General features: G+C 46.9%; 1 protein-coding gene across 2 annotated transcripts in view; it reads right to left on the reverse strand.

The window, feature by feature from the left end:
* The window catches only part of SGCD (sarcoglycan delta), a 399,661-nt gene that overhangs the window by 333,541 nt on the left and 51,837 nt on the right, over positions 1–14,283 (reverse strand). The window contains exon 1 of one of the 2 annotated variants that reach the window (XM_074883678.1): positions 4,856–4,876. The exons of the other annotated variant lie outside the window; for it this stretch is intronic. The gene's annotated coding sequence lies outside the window, so the exon portion shown is untranslated. Of the gene's footprint in view, positions 1–4,855; positions 4,877–14,283 lie in introns of those variants that run through there. 2 annotated transcript variants of the gene reach the window in all.

Consider the following 14,283-nt stretch of genomic DNA (forward strand, 5'->3'; position numbering starts at 1 on the left):
GTATTGCAAGGGAACAAACTTTATGTCTGAGGCTAACACCAGCAAAAAAGGAAAAACAGCCATGGAGATCTGCTCAGCCCCGTGCTCCCACCTCACCCGCAGAGATAAGCCCCAAGCCAGGCCATAGCTGCCAACCCCCACGGCTTAACTGGGGGCTGCGTGCAGGTCTGCAGAGCAGTAACTAGGCTGGTGCAAGCACCTGCTCGTGTGTCGAAACCAGTACATGAGCTGGTGGCCAAAGACACCTATAGACCAAGCAAACCTCCAGAGAGGGCAGGAAAGATTTTAACTAAACGGTTAGCCCTGGCTGCCACATTTCCAAAGAAATGAGCCTGTCATTGCTCATGTGCCTTCCATACAAGGAATGACTAAAACCACCATACCAACTTTTGAGGTGCTGGGGTGATCCTAGCAGACCTTGGCTTATCCCAGCAGTGGACAACATCTCCCTGGATGTGGTCCCAGCACTGCTCTTCTGCATTCATGGTAGCTCTCCAACACCCAACCTGACAAACCCTTGGGGCAGAAAGGGGCAATAATACGAATATTACCATAACCCAATACTACCAGCTTACCACTTTACAATTCATAAGATTCGGGGAGCTTTCTGTGCAGCACTGGATTCCTAAAACCATCGTGAAATTCAAAAATAAAAATAATAAAACCCCAGTGTCCATATCAGGTTCTCTGGCTAAACTGAGTGGCAATGCTGAGATTTTACAAAGTTTTCACCTCCATGAGGAACCAGTATCGTCCCTTGCTAAGCAGAGGAGCACCCATCTTCAGTGAAAAGTAAGATTCCCCTTCTTTTCAAAGGCTTCAAGGTCTTTTCCAACCTAGATGATTCTGTGATTCTGCAAAAAAAAGACAACCCTAAAACCACCCAACAACACATCCATTTTCACTGCCTCTACTCAAATTCAACAGAACAGCAGCTAAAAATATGTCAATAGGATCCTTTTGAATCATTTCAAAATGAGTCAGATACAAGCCACATCCAGGTGAGCTATTACTGAACGCAGCTGATAGAGGCAGAGAGGAAGAAAGCACAGAATTCACAGGGAAAATGCACAGATACACCAGTCATACCAGCCTTTGATCAGTGGGCTGGGAAAAACACCCTTTTGTTTCTTTTCAATATTTAGCCCCAAACTGAAAAAAAATACCAGCTTTCCCATAGGATCCATCTTAAACCCAAGGAGGAGGGGGAGCATAAAAAGTAGTTAAGATATAAGATTTTTCAAGGTTATTTAAAGAGACACTGCAAAGTTCTTTACTGTGTTTAGTAACCTACTGTCCCAAAAAAGTTAACAGTATGATTTCAAACTACTCCAGGCATATTCAGCAAAAATCTCTTATTAAAATCAATGAGACACAAGCTGTTAGCTGGAAAGCTGCAGTAGAAATGCAGAAAGCTCCTATGCTTTCACTCCACATCCAAAAATTCAAACATTTTCAGTTGCCTCATAAATCAAAGTTTGTCATTAAGCTACACCTAAAGTGCTATCTCACCAAAATCTCTGGAAAAATGTCAAGGTAGCTGTTAGTTATTTTTCTGACAATCACTCAGGAAACATTTCCCGGGCGAGGAACCGCGGGCTGGTGCAGATCCTGCCTCCGTTACTGTTCTGGGAGCCGACAGAATTGAGGCGTATCTGCTGGTGGCCAGAGACAAATGGACTCCGGGGGTGACTGTGTCAGCTTTTAGACCAAGATACTCTCCCCTGCAAGCACACCTAAGGGACTCAACGTAAACTGATAACAGAGCCTGGGATTCTCACAAATGAAATAAAAACAGGAGTAGACAACGGAGAAAGTTAATTTTTCACCTAGAGAACTGCAGTGTTAGAAGATTGCCCTGGAGGTTTTAATCAATGCAAGTGAATCTTTTATATTTTTCTCCAGTATTCCCAAAATAAGTCAATAAGATGCCAGCACTTTCTCAGCATAGAGTGACCACTTCCCAGCAAGCTTGAACTCAAGTCTTTATCAAAAGAACTAAAGAAATGCATTATGATTTCAAATAAAAATAGCAAGCAAGGAAACAGAAGCAGCAGGATAACCTTACAAGGCATACTAGGTTTTCAGAAAAACTTTACTTCTTTTATTCTTAAGGACGATTAGAAGCAAGCGAAGACTAGTCTAAACAGACATTGCTGGTGCACAAAAATACCTGCAGCTACCCTGGCCCTTAAGAACAGCAAAACATTTGAAAAAACGCGCATGACCACCAGACACTATCTAAAGGCATTTCCAGATCCAGAACCTCCTCTCCCGTGAGGGAAACACACCTACTTGTCCATCTGCTTCATCACAGACGATATAAAGTTCCGTATGCATTCAAGCAACTTCTATTGCACCCACCCACCTAATAAGCCATCACCTTGAGGATCCGTGCACATGTATTGTGTCCACACATGTCACCTTAAATAATGAGCAACAGACCACATTATATAACACACTTCTATATAACTGTGAATACCTGAATAAACGGCCCTGCCTGTCTGAAGGTTTGCATACAGACCCTCTCTCTTGGCCAAACAAAATGTAGGCAAGGAGCTTGCTCAAATCATGAGTCAATTTACAATCCCACCCTCAGCTGGAGCCTGGATAATCTGTTTCTCTCAGCTTTTTTTTTTTTTTTAAAAAAAAAGTCTCTCCATAATATCCTCTTTTTAATACTCAATTTGAATGTACAAAACAAAAGAGCTGTCACTTCTTAAGTTTTAAAAGCTTTAAGCAAAATTAGCTATTCTAAGTTACCTGCAAATGCAGAGAGGTGCAAACGAAAAACATCAGGGGCATACAATCCATGATTCTTCAAAGTGTTAGAAGTTTCCAGAAGGCACTGTAAGGATAGAGTCAACATCCTCAGTGCGCTCCAACTCAAGAATTTCAAGGACTTCAAGGGGCAAAGACAAAGGTAATTTTTCAGTGGCACCTAGAATACTGCAACAGCTGTACCTATGCTAATCAAAGGGCTTAGAAGCAAAGTTCACGCCCTGTATTACTGAGAGGTGATGCTCTCAAAAGAGCTTTTACTACAAGAAGTCTTGTCTGCCTTGTTTCAAGATGATGACTCTTATTTATATTATCAGTATAATTTTTTCCTCAAACTGGCATATAGCTCTTGCTCGAGGGGGAAATAAAAATAGTTTGAAATACAAAAGTGGATTCTCAACAGATATACATCAACATGAAAAGTCAATGGAATTATGTTAATTTATGCCAAATGAAACATAACCAAGATTTCTCTCCTTTGAGATGAAGCTGGGACGATTATGATCATTTATAGCAGATGCTGCTACTCATAGCACAGGGCACGAGAGCTCGTTCCCGTGCCTATGTAATGTCACAGTGCAGATACATCTGTTCGCAGGAGGAGGACTCAGTTCAGCACACTAACGTGGTAACGTCACTGGCTGACCTATTCTGCCCAGCACACAACTGAGAGTTGTTCATTTTTCTTTTCAATGAGGCACTATGCAAGTGTTGATTTAATGGTTCATTTATCAACCCCTCTGAATATTAAGCAATTCATTTTGACTTAATTTGGACAATTCCATTTCACCCATCCTTTCTCCCCTTGAAAAATGTGAATTGCTGTCCAGGGAGAGCCTGTATTAAAAGTTGACTTGACAGGAAGAACTTGGATACATGGGCTTTGTACCCTTTCACAGTCTGCTACATATTTCTATCTGACTTTTTTTTTTTTTTTTGCCTTTTACATATTATACCTGAAATTCATAAATGCTAAAGCAAAGACACTTCAATGAACACTCTTAATGCCGCAGACCAAAATGCAGTATTAGCTACTCCCCGAGAAGACCATCAGAAAATTAAGTGCATTGTCAATACAACCAACAAGCCCGTGAAATTCTGTAATACTTCGGGAAAGGCACTTCTCATTGAAAATCCATTAGTTTTCTTACAAAGTTTTTCTTACTGGATACATTTTCCCAACAGGGAAAAAAAAAAAAAAAAAAAAAATGCAGGAAACCCTTCAGCTCTGGCCTCTCGTGTAACAGCATCTCAAACCCGAAGTTTGCGGCTCGCAGCGCTCCCCCAGCGAGGCGCCCGCCCCGCTCCGCAGCCGGGGCTCCGCTCGGCGCGGTCCCGCGCGGCCGCCCACGACCCGCCCGCGGCACCGACCCACGGCAGCGCCTCGGCGGGAGCCACCCGGGGCCGGAGCCGCCTCCCCCGGCCCCGGAGCCGCCGCACCTGTTGGTCGCCCCCCGCCCCGCTCCGGTACCCACCCAGGCGCATCCCTCACCCAGCCGGGCGCTCCCCGCAGCTTTTTTTCCGATTCGGCCAGATTTCCGCCCGTTTTCACCTGCTGCTCCCGAGGTGCTGAATGCCCCCCCCCCCCCCCCCCCCCGCAGCACCCGTTTAACATTCAGCCCGGCAGCTCCGTCCTGCCGCCCACCCCGAGCCCCGGCGGGTCACTTCTAAAAGTCCCTTCCCCACGGCTGCGACCGGGCGGCCACGGGAGCCTCGCCACCGCCCCACGCCCCGCCAAGACCCCCCACATCCCCCCGCAGAGCCCGGCCGAGCCTCCCGGGGAGCCGCGCAGCATCCTCCCGCGGCCAGCTGCCACTTTTCCCTCCGGGAACGCAAACACGGAGCCACCGCGCTGCGAGGGAGCGATGCGCGGGAGGGGGGGGGCGCATCGCCAACCGTAGCCGGGGCGGCCGCGGTTGGGCTGGTGGCGGGGGGGGGTCCCGAACGGCCGCGGGTCCCCGCGAAGGGCAGCTCCGTCCAGACCCCGCAACTCCGCCCGGTCCGAGAGCGGGGCTGGGCAGGGCAGGAGCCGGCCGGGCACCCCCCGCCGCCCTCGGCCCGTCGCGGCACTCACCTGGGCGGCGGGGCGGGCTCGGGGCGAGGCGGGCTCGGCCCCTCAGGAGATCATACCGGCGGGGCCGCCGCGGCCGGGGGCGGGAGCGCGGGGCCGGCGGCGGAGCGGCTCCTCCGGCAGCGGGGGCGCGGCGCTGCCTCACGCCGCGGCGCAGAGCCGCGCCGCCTCCGACACGCGGCCGCGGCGCCCCGGCCCCGGCGGGGGGGGTGGGGGGGAGAAGGCGGGGGGGGGGGCGGGCCCGGACCCGGCTGTGCCCGCCCCGCCCGCGCCTCCGCCGGTACCGGCCGCCCGGCCCCGCCGCGGGGCGCCGCACCCACCGCACCGGCACCACACGGCGGGAGCGCCTCTGCTCTCCTCAAATGCCTTTTTTTTCTCTCTTCCTTTTTCCCCCCCTTTTATTTATTTTTTCCTTTCACCCCACTTTTCTCCTTTTTCCCCCTTTTCACACCACTTTTCTCCCGTTTCCTCATTTCTCCCCTTCTCGCCGTTCTTGTCTCTCCCATTTTCCCATCCCTCTTTTTCCTGCCCCTCTTTTCCCCACCATCTCCCCCATTTCCCCCCACATTTCTTCTCCCTTCCTCTTTTTAAAAATTTTTTGTCTTCTCCTCCTTTTCCCCAACCCTCTCCCTACCAAAGCCTTTTAGTGAAGGAGACTGGCCAGCAGCCAAGCAGCCTCTCTCCAAGGAGATAGCATCATGGAATGGTTTTGGTTGGAAGGGACATTAAACATAGTTCCAACCCCCCTGTCATGGGCAGGGACACCTTCCACTAGCCCAGGTTGCCCAAAGCCCCCTCCAACCTGGCCTTGAACCCTTCCAGTGAGGGGGCAGCCACAGCTTCTCTGGGCAGCCTGTGCCAGCATCTCACCACCCTCACAGTCAACAACTTCTTCCTTATATCTAATCTCAATCTACCCTCTTTCAGTTTAAAAGCATTACCCCTCATCCTATCCCTACACTCCCTGATAGAATCCCTCCTCATCTTTCCTGTAGCCCCTTTAAGTACTGGAAGGCTGCTCTAAGGTCTCCCTGGAGCCTTCTCTTCTCCAGGCTGAACACCCCCAACTCTCTCAGCCTGCCCTCACAGGGGAGGTGCTCCAGCCCCTGATCATCTTCACGGCTTCCTCTGGACCCGCTCGAGCAGGTCCATGTCCTTCTGATGTTGGGGGCCCCAGAGCTGGACACAGCACTGCAGGGGGGCGGGTCTCACAAGAGCGGACCAGAGGGGAGAATCCCCTCCCTCGACCTGCTGGCCACACTTGTCTTGATGCAGCCCAGGACACAGTTGGCTTTCTGGGCTGCGAGCACACATTGCTGGCTCATAGTCAGTTTCCCATCCACTAATACCCCCAAGTCCTTCTCCACAGGGCTGCTCTCAATCCACTCATCGCCCAGCCTGTATTTGTGCTTGGGATTGCCCTGACCCACGTGCAGGACCTTGCACTTGGCCTTGTTGAACTTCATGAGGTTTGCACTGATCCACCTCTCAGGACTGTCCAGGTCCCTCTGGATGACATCCCTTCCCTCCAGCATATTGACCGATGGCCAGGGGCTGGAAGTGGGTGGCCTGGGGTGGAACAGGCTGCAGCAGCCACCATGTGCAGCATACACCCCCACATATCCCCCCCCCAGGACCTGACTGGACCCAACACAGGCATGGCTGGCACAGGAGGGCACTTTCAGGGCCATCCTTCCCTGCTGCCCTTGGGAGGGTTAAGATAAGCCAGTGCAGTGTTTCCAAAGGATCCAGCAAAAGTCAGGGAAGCAAGGTTTATTGTTCATTTAATCCCAGGCAGACCACCCTGCTTCTGGCTGCCCTGGAATACCCTCAACATCCCAGCTCTTAGGTCTAGCTGGTCCCCGAGTGGCCAACCTGCAAAGCATCACCAGGGCAGCAGGCCCTCAGCCTCCCAGCGTGTGGTACAAAGGCTTCAGTAGCAACAGGGCTCATTTCCCCTTTGAGTTTCATGTGTTGGAGATGGGATCAGTGAAAATGGTTTTTTCTACCTTAAAAAGTTGCTTGTTTTGCCATTATATGCAAATGCTTTTGTTTTACCAGATGGCAATGAATGCTTTCCTGCCATGTTTTATTCTGGAGCTAAGGATCAGGGTAGGAAATTGAAAGAGTTTGCAATAAACTCAGTAGCTACTGACTGCTGGTTGCCAGGACAAGTTATTCTTGTATTCATGGAGAACTTGTCCACCACATGCCTGCTTGCTGCTCTTCCCTCCTCTCTGTGAGTCCAGGCCCCTCGCTTCCCTTAAAATTCCAATAAAGTGCCAGGTTTTGGTTCATCAGAGGTCTGTAAAAGCAGTACCCAACTAAATGACATTAATCAGAAGGTACAGCTGAAAAACAAAAACTAAGGTGAAGATGTTATCCTGTTTCAGATCTCCTCCCCTCTCTCCAGGCTAAGGACTTGGGGTTTTTCTTTTCTGGGGAAGAGGAATAATTACTGATAAACCCTGGAACAACTTAAACAGGAGTATGGATACACAAATCAGAGGGACTGCTTCTGTCAATTTGATTGAGTAGTTACTACTAGACTATAAAGTTAATCATTGGCAGAATAGAAATTTAATTCTTACAAAAGTTTATCAAGAGTTGGTTGGGGTCTTTTACTTTGTGACTCACTGAGTTGCTACTGTGCCACTGAACCTCACTGTCACTAAAACAGCACCAGACAAACTTAAATTAAGTATAAAAAAACCTGATTAACTAGGATGAAGTTTCTTTTTTCCATCTTGATATCACCCAGTTTGAAGGCCTAGTGAGGTTGTTTTCTTGCTCATCTAAAACCTTGCAAACGACAGTGAGTGCTTTTGAACAGTGCATGGAAAGGTCCTGCCCTACACACACCCCCCTTCTACATGTTGTAGGTTATATGGAAAATTGCTGTGTTCATCTCATCTCCACTACAAAAACAAGGTGAAAGAAGTGAAGAAATTTGACAGACCAAAAGAAAATAAAAGCACATCAGCAAAACTGGGAAGTATCAAGCACCATAAATTTCATTAAGTCAGGCCAGCAACAAATCTGACCTATGGCTCTTCATTTTCTTTTTGTTATTCTTTTAATTTTTAATACTTTTCTGCTGCAAATTCATGTCAGTTGCTGTCCTTCGTTTGCACTGATTTGCACTGTGCACTGGATCCAGTTGGCCAGCAATGGCAGGGAATGCTAATTCCATTCAGTTACTGGAAAAAAGCAATAAAAGCAAATATGTTTCCCTAAGGCCCCAGCCCAGAGTGATGAAAAATCCAGACCAACCAACATATTTTGTTTAAATCTGTCTTAAGTATCATCTCTTTTCCCACAGAAAAATAAAAGTAGGAAAAGAGTATACTAGGCAAACTGAAATATAAATGATGGACCCTTCCCAGCACTAATAATTGCATCCCAAATATATCCCCAAGCTGGGGAAAGAGTGACAGTCTCCACCCCAGAACTGGGCAAGCCCTAATCACATTTCAGATGTGCCATGAACACGCAAATGCCGCACGGCCATAGCTAAGATTATTTAAAGTTATGGGGTCAGTGACAGCAGCAGCTGCTGCTCCTGACCTCAAGGGAATCACTGTTCTGGTTAATGCAAACTCTTGTCGTCCCATTTCTCACTGGGATGTACTGGGATGTGAGCTGTTCTTCGTGCTGGTGCAATGGGTTCCCAGTGCTGTACTGACCACGGGCAGGACTGTGATGCAGGAGCAGAGGAAAAGGCAGCGCGGGCAAAGATAAAGTAACTTTTCCTTTTAGAGATGACTCTACTTATTTTCCCTGCCTTTAGAAATGAACAGCTGCTGCTCAGGTTTGCCAGCACCCAGCACTCAAAAACTGTGAGTGAGAGACTCAGAAATAGGATGATTGTCTGTAAAACAGTCTGATGTTGGGGGAAAAAAAAAAAAAAGCCTCTTTTTATTTGGCTTGTGATTACTAAGTCTGTAGGGATCCTTTTTTTTACAAGGTTTTTCCTTAGTTTGTGAGGAGCAGAGATCCACTCTTTTTTTTCCCTAATGAATGCTGGGATTCTAACGTAATCAACCAATTCCAGGAGCTGAGGCTTCAAGATAAAAAAAAAAAAAAAAAAGTATACCATGTCACAAAGCTCACAATGCAATCTCATTGCATTGGCATTGGCAGCAGTTCACTTGGCTCTGGAAATAATAAAGTGGGAGACTGAAATGACAAACAAACGGGAGATCCAAACCGAAGTACCACCAGGGAATGCAAAGCAGATGACCAGCTAAAGGAGACTAGCCCAAAGAATCGCTATACTCTTTGCAGGAAGATTACTGACAGCAACCACGGTGGTGGCCTCCTTCCTATGAGCTTGCCTGGCATGGTTTGCATCTTGATGTCCTTGTCATGAATTAAGAGGAGTAAACCAGCTACAGAGTCCTCTCAGTTGCAAATCATTTGTGCACCCTCATAGCAAATAGGGAGGCTCAAGAGCATTAGAGACCCCATGCAAGGGTCAGGAACAACTCTACATTTCTATGCCAACTTGGGCCTACGTTGCTTTAACTGGTCATTTAGCTATCACAAAGAAAACTTCGGTGTGTGCTTTCAGGAAGAATGTATTCAGCATGCTTCTATTAAAATGTCTGCTGTGTTTCAATATGCCATAATATTATTTTGTCAAGAGAATTTATTTAAAAGTTGCAAAATTAAGTCTGTGCTAAACAGGAGCTGGCACAATGGAAATTAGATTTTGGGACTCCCCATAAATATGCAAGTGTGAGCATATGAAATCACATGTAGCAATTCATTTTCAGAAAGAGGAAAAAACCCTAAATTACATTGTCTTCTGTCATATCCAGTTTGCTCAGCAGAGGAAAACACATGAATATCAACTGTGACCATGTGAACTAAGCAGTGTGGTAAAATGCCCTGCAGAGCTCCAACGGGACTGATCCTTTCTGCTTACCCTAATCAATACATTAGTTTACTGGAGAATAAAACAATTATGGAGCAGGTTTCAGACCGCCAACCCCAGCAGATTCTCTGTGTTGCCAAATAGGATTTCTCTTTAGTTTATGCCCATCTCTAGCACTTAGCAAAACTGACCCATCTTCTTGTGCTTCTAAGCATACAGCCATTTTCTTCAATTTTCACTCTTTTTACCAGTCTAGAAATGCAGTGTTTAACACTGACTAGAACCTACATGCTCTCCTCTGTGGCCATTCACAGGGATCAGGATTTTGAACTTTGGACTCAGTAGGAAAAGTTTTTCCACAAGCACCTGGAGCTAAATCCTCCCCACCATATTTGTGGGTCTTGCTCCATTACCTGCTGGTTTGAAATAAGCAGGATTTAATCATTTGGGGATGACAGTGAATTACAGCCCCTCATGAAGTGATACAGCACTCCCATTCCCCTCTCCCAGCCCGTCTGCTCACAGGCTGGTGCATCACTGGAACACAGCCAGGCAGCCATAGAAATGCATTGAGTGAATAAGGTCTTCCTTCCCTATCAGCCAATAAAGATAATTACACAGGCCAGCGTATATTAATTTGGGTTCAGTCCTTTTCCCACTCAAATTAACGTTGGTTTTGCCATTGACGCTGATGTTAGCAGAAGCTGGCCCAACATCAGGGAGCTAAAATTGGATTGTTTCTGCCATGTGCTGGTCTCCACTTTTCCCCGCACCAGTCAGGGAGTTACTGGCCCAGCTGGGAATCAGTACTAATTCCAGGAACAGCCCAGGTATCCAAGGCACGCCGCTCCTGGGCTCTCAACACCTACTGCTGAAGCTCAGGCAGCGGGAGCCCCACGATGATCAAAGTGGCAGCACCTCCACCCCCGCAGCACCGCAGCCCAGCCCCCGGGCGCGCTCGCCCCTCTGGAACTCATTTGCCAAAACCAGCGCTAAACGAGGACGGAGAAGGAGACACGCACAGAAAATCCTTATCCAGCGGGGCTCGGAGGCAGGGGACGGCAGCTCTCCGGGAGCGTGCCCACGTGTGCGCATGTGGGTGTGCAACACGCACTGTTGTCCTCAGAGATTCCCCGTGCAGGGCTGTCGGATTTTTGTCCCATTTCCACAACGCAGAAGCTGCTTGTTATCAATAGCAGTGATGCCACTCGAAAAATCAGAGGAAATCCATCACAGCCTGTGAGGTTATTCTGGTGTAACGAGCAGCCCCTGTATCTCATTTTTCAGAAGTGAGACTCAGCCCTTATGTCTCCATTTCTGTGCTGCGCAGAGCCATGTAGGTGGTGGCTCAGTGCAAGGCTTGTGGGGCTTTTCTGCAGTCCAGCAACTCGTGATCTCCCTGCATACATGCAGATGTGGATGCAGGGGGATACACGCACATACATACATATATAATTACCTTCCATAGTTTTCCTCTGAAACAGTATTTTTTCTTTCAGGCAATAATCTGCTTTTCAGTGTGTCTGAGTATCCAGATATATGGACATTTACCAGCAAGGCTAAGAAGTCTCCTCAGCCACACTTCCACAGAGCGCATGTAGCACCCTGATTTGTACCTATCTTGGAAATACAAATAGTTCCTCTCTTTTCATATTCTGCTGCTACAATAACTTTGCAGACAACTTTGCTTCCTGGACTTGTATCGTGGTGGGTGTAACTACCAGCAATAGCTTGCCTGCTACTCGGAGCAGAGTCACATGCTGTGATTGCTCATATGCTGTTCAGATTCTCTAACAACCGAGAGAGAGGAAAAAAAAGAGAGAGGGAAAAAAAAGGCAACTATTTCTAAATGAGACACATTCCTCTGTTGTCTCTGCCTTGGCTGCGAATTCTCTCTGTTACGCTGATTTCCTTTAAGTGGTCAATCCCCACCCTGTTTCCACAAACACGGAAAGCAACTGTTTATAATTCCAAACTCTCAGTCTTGTGCCAGATAACGTTTGCCAATCAACTGCTAAGGCAAGCTTCCCACAGGAAGGAAAAAAAAAAAAAAAAAAAAAAAAGAGCACAAAAAAAAAAGGAATGACGGATTAAACAGATCAGCTCTGATTCTTACCTTCAGAAGCAGACTTCGTTCAAAGCCCACAAATACTTTTACTTTGCTGGAAGTCTCTGAACTATTTTTAGCTTCCCTCAGGGATGCCATATAGGGAGAGCAGCCCCCTCCCTATCGTTACTAATCTGCCTAACATAACAGCAGGACACCTGCTGCTAGTGAGTCATGTTTTGTGTGAAGCCAATGGTATATATATAGGCAAAACGTAAAGACGCTTGCTTATTTCCCTCCATACCCCATGTGTTGTTTGTGTCTTCCTGTTACTCTAAGCACATCAAATCAGTTCAAAGAAGACACAAGACAGCATAAAGAAGACAAATACCCAGGAAAATTCATGTTCTCTTCAGACCAGAAGCTCTAGAAAGGTATAGCAGAATTATGCTCGTTTATATTTGTGGCATGTGTATCTGTGTGTGCACATATATCTGCACCTTTACACATGCACAGAGTGATTGTGCTCTTGCAAGCTCCAGCTCTGGTACATGGAAACTAGTGTTTTCACTGAAAACATGAATGGAAATCCAATGATTGTAAATCTAAAGCTCCATCCTGAACCTGTCTTCCCTACTCACACACAGTAAGAAAGAACAAGCATGGAAAGGGGCATATGTAAGGGAAACTCAGGTTTATAACCTGCTAGCATAGAAAAGAGAAACCTACCACATGTTCCTCATATAAGCTTCCAGATAGGAGTCAGAAGTAGCTTAGTAGTTGTACAGCAGCTGTTAAATCAGCTGTATTCCCCTTTGTTTGCTTCACAGCCATTACTTGCAGTGACAAACATATCTATAGAACAACCCTTTGGTCTGTGCTAGGAGCCTGATTTACCTCTCCCCTCCAAGCCATGCATTTCATTGTTACGGGCTGTGCTTCTAAACTTTTGAGAGCTGCAGTAAACAGCTGCTAGGTTTGCCTTTGTGATCTCTGGAAGATCTCTCTTTTATTCCTTTTCTGTCTCTCTCTCCTTTTTTACTACTTTTTTTCTCCAAAATGTGAATTTTGGTTATTTCTGTCTTTGAAGAAACGCATCATCCTGGCCTTGGGCAATACCTGCATTTGTGATGGATACTGGTGCTCACCCTTCTTAACCTCAGCTCACCCTACTGTCCTTAAATTCTACAACATAGTCACTGTTTTTAAAGACAATGGTAAAATGTCCACTAACACTGGTGGAAATAGGATGAACACTTACAGGGGATGCTAAAACAGCTCACAATAACCTTAATGGTCATGGCCAGAATCAACATTAGGCACTGCAACGCATGAAGCCATACCCTGACTGATCTAACCACATAAACTTGTGTCTTGCCCCCATAGAAAAACACCTAAAGCATTCAATAGACAATGAAAAACTTCCTGTAGGTTTATAAAAGCATCATATTGAATGTATTGCAGGAGAATGATCTTAACATATATATATATAAGATACCTCTGTTCCCAGAGAACTCTGTAGATTTTCAAACGTATTTCTTTGGAGCCTTGCTTTTTGTTTTTCACCCCCCCCCCCCATTTCCTTCTCCTGTTGAACTAGGTGAGAGATGGTAGAAACTAAGAAACTCTCCCAACCTGGCTGGTTCTCCTTCTCCAAGAGGGGCTGGACTAGGCAGCAGCAAATGGCCAAATTTTCCTTCTTTGAGCAGCTTAGGGACATGTGCTGCATAAAACCCCTCGAAAGATGAATGAAACTCCTAAAAAATTGCAGTTACTTATGTTCTAGGCTCTCTGAACACCGTTCAGAAACATATTTCAAGCCCAGTAATTTAAAACAACCCCTGGGAAATCAACACCTCACCACTTAAAATGACCATCTGCCAAATCCTGAATGTATGGGGGAAAGGCAACATGCCCCAAATATCAACCCTGGGTCTTCTCCACCAAATAAACGTATAAAAAAAAGAAAGCCATGGGTCCTTCCCCTTCTATATCCAGCTGCTTCTCCAGGTTCTGCTGTAACAGAAGCAGCAGGATTTCAGGCAGACAGAGCCTGAAGAATTTGCAGTTTTCAGCAGGAGTGTGTCAGTGACCCACACGCTCTGCAGTCCTCTATTCCCCCCTAGTGACCAGTGCACACTGAGGGTATTGAATCAGCTGTAGCCTTCGAGATCAGCAGAGCTGCTGCATCTCTTAAGCACCAGCAGTAGATCTGGCTTTGTGCTTCAGGAGTCCTGCTGTCCTCTCCGGTGACAAAAACCCACTCAAAACCCCCTCTTCGCTCTCCCCTCCGCAACAGGGAGAGTTACAAACTGAGCACGAGGGTCGGTTCTCCACTGCCATTCCTCCGATAGCCTGAGCGTGCCGTTGACATATTAACTAACACAGCGCCTTTATATGTCTGCTAAACAAAAAAGTAGAAGCAGAAGGGGGAAAAAAAACCAAACCCCTCATCATGTCTGCCTTGAATCCCAATTAGAAAAGAATTGTTTGCCTTAATTCTAA

Source organism: Strix uralensis, chromosome 14 (genome assembly GCF_047716275.1).
Source record: "Strix uralensis isolate ZFMK-TIS-50842 chromosome 14, bStrUra1, whole genome shotgun sequence".
Lineage (NCBI taxonomy): Eukaryota > Metazoa > Chordata > Aves > Strigiformes > Strigidae > Strix > Strix uralensis.